Genomic DNA, 11,981 nt, shown 5'->3' with positions numbered 1-11,981 from the left:
AGCTTTAAAGTTCAATATCGTATCCCACCTAGGGTTTCTATTAGGTATTGCTGCAGGGGGGAATGGCACGCCATGAGGCAAGAAGGAGAAGTAGTTATCCCTATGATCGCCTTTATAGAGGAAGGGATGAGCATCCCTATGAATAGAGTAACTAGGGATTATTTTATTGCTCATAGGCTTTCCCCCACTCAGTGCACCCCCAATATGTTTAGAATTTTAGGTAGTGTAGATACCCTTAATGAGAAGATGGGTGTAAACCTTACCCACCATGACGTTAATTGGATTTACAATCATCACAAACTAACAGGACAGGAGTATTACTTAAAAACTAGAGTTCCCGCGGTTAGGCTCATATCATGCATCCTTGAGTCCAACAAGGGTATGGATAAAGATTATCTAATCATCTCAGGGGAGTGGCATGATAGGCTTCATTGTCCGACACGAGAAAGGACACAAGGTGGGGTATTTAGGTCTAGGTCTATTATTCTAACAACATCCTTTTTCTTACTAACATTTCCTGTATTTATCCTTTTTTATTGTTATTTACAACTTGTTTCTTATTCTATCTATGTTGTTTCCTATCAATGTTTTTAATTTTTGGTGAATTTGCAGATAAATATTCTGCTATCCCGAACCTGAATCTTGTCAATGAGCCTGATTTGACAAAAATACTCAAGGCCGAGATTTTTGTCCATAAAGACGAACAATTAAGAGCAGCCCACCTCATCCTCGGCTACGACCCCATATCATCTAGCTTCCAGGCGCCCAAGTACGTGATTGAGGTGAAAGACCCCCATCTACACTAGATCAATATCATTGTACATGGTTTTCTTGACACTGGCCTTGTTTCAGAAGGCGTATAATAAGTAGAATTACCCCTCTAGCACACAGTTGAGGAAGAAGTGACTCCTTCCTAACTAGCCATCAAGGAAGAAGAACAAGTAGTTGAAGTCTCAAACTCCGAAGATGACTTTGAGGTTTTCAACTAGCCTCAATCCCCAGACCTTCTAGCTGGTGATTTTAGCCACCTTCCTCCGGCCTAAGTTAGCAGCACTCAAGACGCCCCAAGTGTTCCTGACGCAAAGGTGTTTCAACGCAAAACTAAAACAAGTCTTTTGGATCTCCTAGAGTCCTACACAGGAGGCAATGTGCCTGAGATGGCAATCTAGACCAAGCCCCCCACTCCTTCCTCTACCCAAGTTCCCCAACCTAACCTTGCAAACAAAAAGAGGAAACAGGACCAGAAGGGCAAGGAGGTGGTGGAAGAAGGAAAAGGCCTTACCTCCAAAGAAGTTGAGCCCTAGAAAGGGGCCAAAGTAGCTAGGACCACTCAATCAAGGTCCTCCAGTGAAGGCTCTATCGTGGAGAGGGGGCATAATCGCTCCACCAAGATCTAAGCTTGGAATCCTCCCTTTGTGCTAAATGGGTCTCCTCTTCCTTCAAATGCTTTAATAAGGGACTTCTAACAGGAGAGAGCTAGATATGTGGTAGATGCTGTGGAGTAGGCCCCGTTGTTGCCTGGAGACATGGCCGACATAAGGACTATGAAGAAACATGAAGTGTTTCTAAGTCTAAAGAGGGACCTTGCGTTGGTAAGTTTTTAAAGTGTTTTTTATTTATTTTTTTGTTTTACTTACGGTTATAATTGCTTTTTCTAATCATTGCATTTTTCCCTTAACAGGTTGTTCAATTCGTGCACATGGCTGAGGAGCTGGTGACTAAATCCCATCGGCAGATGAAAGGGGAAGAAGGTAGGAGGATAGTTACTATGCAAGCCTTCTCCCTAGCCAAGAAGAGAATCTAAGAACTTAACAATCAATTGACCAAGACTGATAGGCAGACGAAAAGTGCCAAGGCTGCTTTGCATGGGGCCGAGAAGCAGGCAGAAACTCAATGCAAATAGCTTCGCCAGATTGAGAATCAGTTATCTGCAGCTAAGGAGTAGATTGGGACCCTAAAGAAGAAATGGGAAGAGGCGGAGAAGACTGTAGAGAAAATTGAGTAGGATGGCTATGATATTGTAGAACCTATTGCCTCCAGGTGTGGGATGAGTCCCTCAACCAGGCTGTAGTTAAGGCCTTTTTTGCCCTAAGGAGAGCAGAAAATGTCTATTATCCCCCAACCATCCGAGCATCAAGCCCTTTAGGTTCCAAGGCTGAAGCTGCTCCTAAGGGTCCAGATCCTAACAAGTATGTACCTGCCAAGGCTCTCCCCTCCTCCAACAGTCCTTCCAAAGAGGCAGAGCAAGTTGGGGCAGTTGAAAAATAGAAGGATACAACTAAAGGAGTGGTCCCTGAAGCCACCAAGCCTCTAGCTGCGCTTAAGGACCCCTCTAAGGATAAAGAAGTCTCCCAGAGCCTAGAAATTGTCCTGACAACCCTTCCTTATTCTGCCTTTTCCAAGACTTTTCTTAATGAAAAATATTAACTTTATTTTATGCCCTATTGTACTTGTGCAAATTCAAACATGATTTTTGTTCTACCCTGCACTTAAGTGACCTAAGTATGAAGTATAATTTCACTTAATTCAAGATATTCCCACGTCCTTGACTTTAACAATCATCTACACAATTGATACTATTTTTTTTTTGGTGAATACAATTGATACTATAACTACTACATTCTATGCTCTTAACAATATAACAGACTAACCTTTCCCAGTCTACAACCTTTGATAAAGTATAAATTTGACTTCAAAAACGTACCTTACATATTTAAGACAAGTTGCTCATATGATTATACGTGCCTTAGACTTTCTTTCTTACTTTTGAGCAATGGAAAAACATTCACTTATCCAAAGTTTCACACAGCCATTCACTTAGCAATAAACCCAGGTTGTAGAAGGTGTTAATTTACCCATAGTACATGGTCCGGAGCCAAATATTACTAAGGTTCTGTTTAACTCCTGAAGAGATACTGCACAGTGTTGGTTTACCCAAAATATGTGGTCCGAGAAGCCAGACATGATCAAGGTTCTGTTTAATACTTAAACAAATAATAAGGAGTATTAATTTACTCAAGGTATGTGGTCAAAGGAACCAGGCATGACCAATGTTATGTTTAATACTTAAACAAATAATAAGAAGTACTAATTTGCTCAAGGTATGTGGTCCAAGGAATCAGACATAACTAAGATTCTATTTAATATTCAAACAAGTAACTACGAATATTAATTTAGCCAAGGTATCTGGTCCGAGGAACCATGCATGACCTAGGTTCTGTTTAATAGTCAAATAAGTTATCAAGAATATTAATTTACCCAAGGTATGTGGTCTGAGGAACCAGACTTCACCAATGTTATGTTTAATATTCAAACAAGTTATCAAGAATATTAATTTACCCAAGGTGTCACGTCCCAAACCCGATAGCTAGATTTGTGACCATGACCGGCATGTTAATATCAAGCCTAAACCTGGTACGAACAAGAACCAACTAAACTTTTTCAAAGGTTTTTACAAAAGCTTCCCTCTTTCTTTTCATCTTTGTTTCTTTACTTAAATGATATAATTTTTCACTTGACATTCAGAGCATTTACATTGTATTCAAAGAATAACATAATCCACCAATTACTCAAATTCTAAATTTCACATAATATATCTCTTAATACTTTAAGATACACAACTTTCTTTAGATCCTAAAATGCACAATACTACAAAGCTAACATCAAATTGCCAATTTGGGATCTATACTTTTAAAATTAAAACCAGCTCCTTCCAAAACTCGACTAAGGCCCTCTCTGCTCCAAAATAAAACCTGTTGACTGAAAAAGTGGAAGGGGTGAGCTATACAGCTCAGTAAGGGTAACACACACACACACACACACACACACATATTCTCATTACAAAATAATCATTTTAACTTAAATTAGATAGTTGGTAACTTTGTCTTAACTAGAAAAATCTTGACGAATAAGAAAACTTTTCTTTATAATCTTCTTCTCGTAAAATACTATAACTTTCATAGTCATAAGACTTAATGTTTCATAAAGAACAGAGATCTGATAACTTTTTAATATAAACTTGTATTTTCATCAGAAGCTTTATCTTTATAGAACACTAAAACCTTTTTATCAGATTTTTTTTTTTATCTTTAAAGCATAACAAAACTTCAGAAACTCTTTTCTTTAAAGAATAACTTTTCTTTTTATTAGAAACTTCTTCTTTTCATGAGAGCTTTTAACTTTTCACAATGTATTTAAATAAAATCATTCTCTCATGATTAATAACATCATATAGTTGTTCATAAATAACATATTGGTTAGTCCATATCTGGTAAGTCTGTACTTATTTTGTGGTGCATGTGCACAACAGAGAAGCTCTCATCACATTTGGGTGCCCTCATATGCATGATATTGTCCTCTTTGGGAGGCCTAGTGGCACATCCCCTCAAGGTTTTGTTCCTCCCCACTGTTCGTACACATTAAGGAAGAAGCCTTGTCCAGATTAGAGTTACGAGCAGCCCCATTTCTTCCAACTTTAAATGGCCAAACAGATAACATTTTCCATGAAAAATTAGTAATTTAACCCCTACTGGTCGAATTTAGATCACCATAAGACATAACCCGAAAACATTTTATACTTACACATCATACTAAAATTCATAGTTTGCATAACATTTCAAAATAATAGCATTTCCATTATTTTCTTTAAACATCATGTTTGTGGAAATTAGTAATAGCATCAACGTGCTTAAATCATATACATAAGGTTTTGAAAACTCACAAACATATCCTTATCTGAAACATGATTATATGTCATATCTCATATAAAAAACCTTTTAATGCATAATACACTTTTAAATAACCTCATAACTCACTAAATGCTTATAAAACTTATCCCTTACCTGAAAGCAAAGGAACTGAGAGCCTAGAGTCGAAGAAGTTCAGATTTGGGTACTGGTAACACCTAAACCAAATATCAAAGTTTATTACTATCAATTATTCCTTATCATAAACTTACACATTCATCTCAAAACCTATATCTTAAAATCAAGAAAATCCTAATCACACCTTAACAAGGTTCCCACAAACATATTATGCACACATCAACAAATGATGTACCAAACTAAGGAAAAACCAACATTCTCATATTAATATCATATCTTTAGAATAGCCAACTTCATTTCAGAAGGTTCTTTGAGATTAGGGCAATAATGCATAAATAAATATAAAATCCTTTAAGCATAAATATAAAATCTTTTAAGTATGGTCATGTAACCATATACGCTCATATGACGGCATACCAAATGTTGAACAAGATAGTAACATGAAAAAGCACTAAAATGGTTTAGAACCCCTCCTTTAGAGTACTAAACCTTGAACCAAGTCATACAAAATTTATCTATGATCCAGACATACAAATGATAATCATATTAAATTATAGCTCAAAACATTCACCCTAACTTTAGAATTAAATCCTCAAATTCAAAGTTATCATTTACTGTTTACTGCTCATTTCAACAGCATATGGCTCATTTGTAAAATACAAATGGGCTATCTAAACACATCAAATATTCATGAAATTTTACAGAGCCATACCTTTGGATGTCTAGTAAATACCATATAAAATTCAAAGTCAAATCGTAAAGTCATGATTTATTAAAAATCATAAAAGACAACATGCTCAAATTTGCCCTGACAGAATTTCATGCAACTTAGAAATTAAACTATTATTTTTATATTAATCCAAATGCTGTGAGACCACTTCCATTACAACCATATGTGTTTTAGATTTCATAAGAAATATTCCTAGCATCCAAATTCATTGTATACAATTTAATACATAATTTATCCTGCGTAAACACAGAATATGTCACAGTGACAGCTTTACAACATTTTCTTGTAAATTCACAAAAAATTATCAAACGATGGTATTTTCATATAAAATTTAATACACACATACTGGAAATATTATATAATAATCTCCAGCAAACCTTTTACCCATAGCTATCCTAGAAAAATACAAGATTTATGATAACCAAACATGTTAACTAATGAGTACAACTCTTAACAAGTTTATGAACTAACTCTCAAAAAGCTTCAATTACTGAATCAACTACACATTCAACACCTCAATTAGCAATTCCATAAAGTTTATTTAGCTATTTTACTCATTTTAACACTTACCCATAACATATTTTATCTTAGTCTATCATCTAGGAGCACATGCAAGCATAAACAATGACTCACTTCATATTCAAGCAATCAACAATCTCTAAATTCCAACACACCCATATACAAATTCATATAATTATCACTTAAATTCCAACACACCCATAGACTAAAAGAATTATATTTTCCCCTTACCCTAGACACGGATTCTTGGAGTGGTAGAACTAGAATCACTCTAGCTTCAAGTTGGGAACAAGAGCTTGAGAAGGATTGAAAGAAATTTCTTGTTGCTGTTGGACCCGTAGGTGTGAGAGGGAGAGGAGAGTTGAGAGCTTTTCTTTCTTTTGGTGTTGGACCCGTGGGTATGAGAAGAGAGCTTCTAGCTGTTTCCTTAAGAGAAAAGAGAGCAAAGTGAGGTGAGAAATTCTGATTTGTGTGGACCCGTGGGAATAGAGAGGGATTCTTGGATGTTCTAGATATTTTGAGAAAGTCAAAGAAGAATGAAGTGGAGTTTGTTTATTGCATGGCCAGCCAAGTGTTAGTCTTTGGGTTTGTCAACATGCATGGTACTTTGGCATTATGTGTTGAATTTCCATTGGTTGCATGTGTGGGTAGAATTTCCACTATAACATCTCATGCATCATACCTAATTAAAACACCACCAACTATGCATCTAATAACTTAAACCTCTTAATATAGTTTTGTGCATACTTAGTATATATTTATAATACAATTAGCCATTCAATTATTTATAATCTTTACAATTCTTATTCAATGACATTATAAAATAATATGTTTATTAAATACCCTTCTATTAATTATAGAAAGAAAGTATCTTTAAATAATAATAATACTTAACCACTTAAACACATAGTTTAACTATACAGTTGGGTCGGGGTGTTACACAAGGTACGTGATCTGAGGAACTAGGCATGACCAAGGTTCTGTTTAATATTCAAACAAAGTATCAAGAATATTAATTTACCCAAGGTATGTAGTTCGAGGAACCAGGCATGACCAAGGTTCTGTTTAATATTTAAACAAGTTATCAAGAATATTAATTTACTTAAGGTATGTGGTCCAAGGAACCAGGTGTGACTAAGGTTCTGTTTAATATTCAAACAAGTTATCAAGAATATTAATTTACTTAAGGAATGTGGTTCGAGGAACCAAGTATGACTAAGGTTCTGTTTAATATTCAAACAAGTAGTAAACGCAACATATAATGTCATAAATAAAAACATGGTAGAGTTACCTTTCATTAATAATAGTACATTTGTAGTTTATTTACATTCTAAGGGTGTGGTATAACATTTTCACCTAAATATTCTAGGAAATAAGCACCTATACCAGCTACCGAGATGATACGGTATGACCCTTCCAAATTAGGTCCTAATTTTTCCCATGTTGGGTTTTTTGCTGTGCCTACAACCTTTCTTGGTACTAAGTCTCCAGGTGTTAATTGTCTTAGCCTCGCACTTGTATCATACCCTTGTTTGAGTTTTTGTTGATAATATGCTAACTAATCCATGGTATTTTCTGTTTGCTCTTTAATCAAATCCAGACTCTTTTCTAATAGGTTGTCATTGCTATCTGGAGCGAACAAGCTCGTCCTCAGCGTTGGGAATCCAGTCTTTAGACGAATCACAACCTTGGATCCATAAGTCATTGAAAATGGTGTTTCCCCAATTAACCGACGAGAGGTAGTACGATATGTCCAGAGAACATATGGTAGTTCTTCCACCCATTTACTCTTCGCATCATCCATTCTCTTCTTAAGCCCATTCACTATAACCTTATTAATAGCCTTGGCTTGTCCATTCCCCTATAGATAAGCCGGAGTTGAATACATATTCTTAATACCCAATTCACAGCAGTACCTCTTAAAAGATTTGCTATCAAACTGAAATCCATAGTCGAGATGAGGGTACGAGGAATTCCAAATCGAGTGACAATATTCTTTCATACAAATTTCTTTGCATCCACGTCTCTAATATTAGATACTGGCTCAGCTTCAACCTACTTTGTGAAGTAATCAGTGTCGACCAAGAGTCATCTCTTGTTTCTTACTGCCCTAGGGAATGACTTTACAATATCCAAGCCTCATTGAGCAAAAGGCCATAGGCTAGACAGAGGATTAAGAGCACGCCCTGGCTGATGAATGTTTGGAGCAAATCTCTGACATTGGTCACACTTTTTCACATATTCTTGTGCTTCTTTTTGCATACTTGGCCACCAGTATTCCTGAGTGATGGCCCTGTGAGATAGTGATCTGCCCCCTGTATGACTTCCACAAATTCCTTCATGTAACTCCTCTAGGAGTGGCTTCACTGCCTCAGGATGGACACACAATAAGTACGTTCTAGAAAATGAATGTTTTTACAATTTTTTCTCCTCGAACAACCAAAAACGAGGAGCTTTCCTTTGTACCTTCTCAGCCTATCCCTTCTCTTCAGGTAGAATACCCTCTTTGAGGAACAGAACTATAAGATCCATTTAACTAGGCCCTACCCTAATCTGGTGAATCTGGACCTTCTCCTTCCTTGCCCTAGTAGGCTTACACAAATATTTAACTAGGATAACTCGAGGTAAATCTTGTGTTAAGGAGGTTGCTAAAGTAGCCAGAGAATCAGCATGAGTATTTCTGCTTTTAGGGATCTGCTACAAAGTGAAAGATTCAAAACCTAACTGCAAGTGCCTAGCTTGGCTTAAATACTCCTAAATTTTCAAATCCCTATCTTCCAACTCTCCCTTTATCTGGCCCACATCTTGAGTTCGAGAACACCTTCACTGTCCTTTCTCCCATTTTCTGAACCATAACCATCCCTTCCAACAAATCTTCATATTCAGCTTTGTTATTTGTGGTCGAGAAGCTTAACCTTAAATATTTCTCAATGGTAATCTTCTCAGGTGACACCACCACCAGCCCCACTCTGGATCATCTTTGATTAGATGCACCATCAACATATAATCTCCGAGATGGGGGCTTTTGCACAGTGATTGTTTCAATCGGTTTTCCTCCTAAATTCTGCTTCTCACCATCCTTTTCTAGTGGAGATTCTGTAAACTCAGTCACCAAATCTACAAGGACCTAGCTCTTAATAGAGGTTCGAGGCATATACTTGATATCAAAAGCTCCTAAGATTGTCCCCCACTTGGAAATTCTTCCTGTGTAATCAGCTTTTCGAAGTAGCGATTGAAGAGGAAGTTGGATTAAAACCACAAATGTATGAGCTTAGAAGTAATGAGGGAGCTTCCGTGTAGCATGCACCATTGGCAAGATGGCCTTCTCCAATGTTAAATAACAAATTTGTGCTTCATGCAATGACTTGCTCACATAATAAACTGGCCCTTGCACCCTATTATCAACTCTTTTCAGTACTAGGCTCACCATATGAGAGGCTACAACAATGTAAGCAAACAAAACCTCCTCTTCTTCGAGCTTAGACATTATAGGTGGCTGAGAAAGATACTCTTTCAACTGCTGGAAGGCCAAGGCACATTCTTCGGTCCTTTCAAATCCCTTCCACTTATGTAACAACTAGAAGAAAGGCCAACCTCTATCTGCTAACCGAGAAATGAATCGGTTTAGAGCAGCAGTCATTCCTGTTAGTTTTTGGACTTCCTTGGGATTCCACGGAGGCTGTAGATTGTTACTTGCCTTGATTTGGTTAGGGTTGACTTCAATTCCGTGATGAGTGACCATATAACCAAGAAACTTGCCCGAACTAACACTAAAAGAGCACTTGGAAGCATTAAGGTGTAATTTATGCTCTCTCAGTATTTCAAAAATATTTTTGAGATCATTCACATGCTCGGACTCTACCTTACTCTTCACCACCATGTCATCTATGTAAACTTCAATATTTTTGCCAAGTTGAGGCTCAAACATCCTATTCATCATCCTCTGATAGGTAGATTTTGCATTTTTCAGTCCAAATGGCATCACCTTGTAGTGGCAATTCCCCATAGGCGTAACAAAAGCAGTTTTCTCTTGATCATTCAAAGCTAACAGTATTTGATGATACCCTTGGAAGGCGTTCAAAAAGCTCATCCTGGAATAGCCTACAGTTGCATCCACCAATTGATCTATCTTAGGCATTGGAAAGGGGTCTTTTAGGCGGGCTTTGTTTAAATCCGTGAAGTCCACATACACTCACCACTTCCCATTCTTCTTCTTCACCACCACTGTATTAGCCAACCATTCAGGGTAAAACATTTCTTTTATTACCCCTGCTCGCTTAAGCTTGACCACTTCCTCTTTGACAGTGTCAGAACGTTCCTTAAAAGAATGTCGAGGTGGTTGTTTTTTTGGAGTAACAGATGGATTGGGATTTAAATGATGGCAAATAAAATCTGGATCTACCCCAAAAGCTTCATAGGCACTCCATGCAAACACATCTACATTCTTCCTGAGAAATAAAACCAATTTTTCTTTCTCCCAACAAGGCAACTGTACTCCAACTTAGAAAAATTTCTCATCATCATCAATGAAAATTTTCTCTAACTCTTCATACTTTGCCCTTTCCACCATCACATCTGTGGACAATACCAATATCCTTGATTGCTATAATTCTTGCTCGGCAAGGGCTAATGACTCACCTCCCTTTTGATGCTTAATCGCAGCCACTAAGCATTATCTGGCCATAGACTGACTTCCAAATGTAAAGTGGAAGAAACGGCCCCTATAGCATGAAACCAAGGCCTTGCCATAATAGCAATGTAAGGGGAATAGGTATTTACCACAATGAAATCCTCCTTCACAACCTCTGACTCTGCCTGAACAGGTAATCTAATTTGACCATTCTGAATAACCATTTTCCTATAAAATCCTACGAGAGGAGAATCATAACAGGCCAGGTCTTCGGGCTTAAACCTGAGACCTTTGTATAGATCAAGGTACATAATCTCTACACCACTTCCCTGATCCACCAGCATTCTCTTCACACCATATCCTCCTATCCTAAGAGTAACCACCAAGGCATCATCATGCGGCTGCAGGGTCACAACTTTATCCTTTTCGGAAAAGCTCTGGGTTGGTCAGATTTTCATTCTACCCCTCTTAGGGTCAGGAATTAGGTCCTCCGCAAATGGCTGAGCTATGGATATCACCCTGAATGGACGAGAACCCATCTTGCTTGGGGCAGCTAGAATAATGCTGATTGTCCCTAAAGGTGGCCTTGAAGAAGCATCTCTCTGGGCTCCCGAGCCTGCCTGACTGCCCTATTTACCAGGCTGATACAGGAATTACTTTAACTTTCCAATCTTAACTAGCTGCTCTAGATGATTACATAAAGTCCTACACTTTTTTGTAGTGTGTCCTCGGTCCTGGTGATACTGGTAATGAAGACTTGAATTACGCTTTGTAGGGTTTCCATCTACCTTATTGGGCCATATGAAGTACGGCTCATTCTTTATCTTCTCCAAAATTTGGTGCACGGGCTCCCTAAACACAGTGCTAACTACCTAGGCAGTAGTAGGTCCAACATGCTCAGCAAAATCTCTTCTAGACCAATTGTTATTGTATTGGTCCGACCTGAAATCCCTTCAATCTTAATGAACTACTTTTGTTCGACCTAAAATCCCTCGTTTATACTCATCAATATGATCCATGAGCTAACGTACACTCTTAACAAGCTTCCTTGTTAAAGATTTCCTTAAATTGTGCTCAGCAGGAAGGCCGACCTTGAAAGTCCTTATAGCCACATCATCGAAGTTCCCATCTATCTCATTAAACATTACCCAATACCTATTAGAATACATCTTCAGATTCTCTCCCTTTCGTATGGTCATGGACAACAGGGAATCTAAGGGCCGAGGAACCCTAGTGCAAGTAATAAAACGAGGCCCAAATGCTCTAGTAAGCTCCTTAA

At 37.7% G+C, this 11,981-nt stretch overlaps 1 long non-coding RNA gene across 1 annotated transcript; it reads right to left on the bottom strand.

The window, feature by feature from the left end:
* Positions 1-3,554: 3,554 nt before the first annotated feature.
* LOC111988234 (uncharacterized) lies at positions 3,555-6,537 on the bottom strand. Its single transcript, XR_002880398.2, has 3 exons — positions 6,304-6,537; positions 4,842-4,903; positions 3,555-3,759 (listed from the first exon to the last, which is right to left on the bottom strand). It is a non-coding gene; the product is annotated as an uncharacterized LOC111988234 (long non-coding RNA).
* Positions 6,538-11,981: the final 5,444 nt, after the last annotated feature.

The sequence above is a fragment of the Quercus suber genome, unplaced genomic scaffold (genome assembly GCF_002906115.3).
Source record: "Quercus suber isolate HL8 unplaced genomic scaffold, Cork oak 2.0 scaffold_474, whole genome shotgun sequence".
Lineage (NCBI taxonomy): Eukaryota > Viridiplantae > Streptophyta > Magnoliopsida > Fagales > Fagaceae > Quercus > Quercus suber.
Note: the sequence above shows the minus strand (reverse complement) of the source record. Positions and strands in the feature narration are given on the sequence as shown.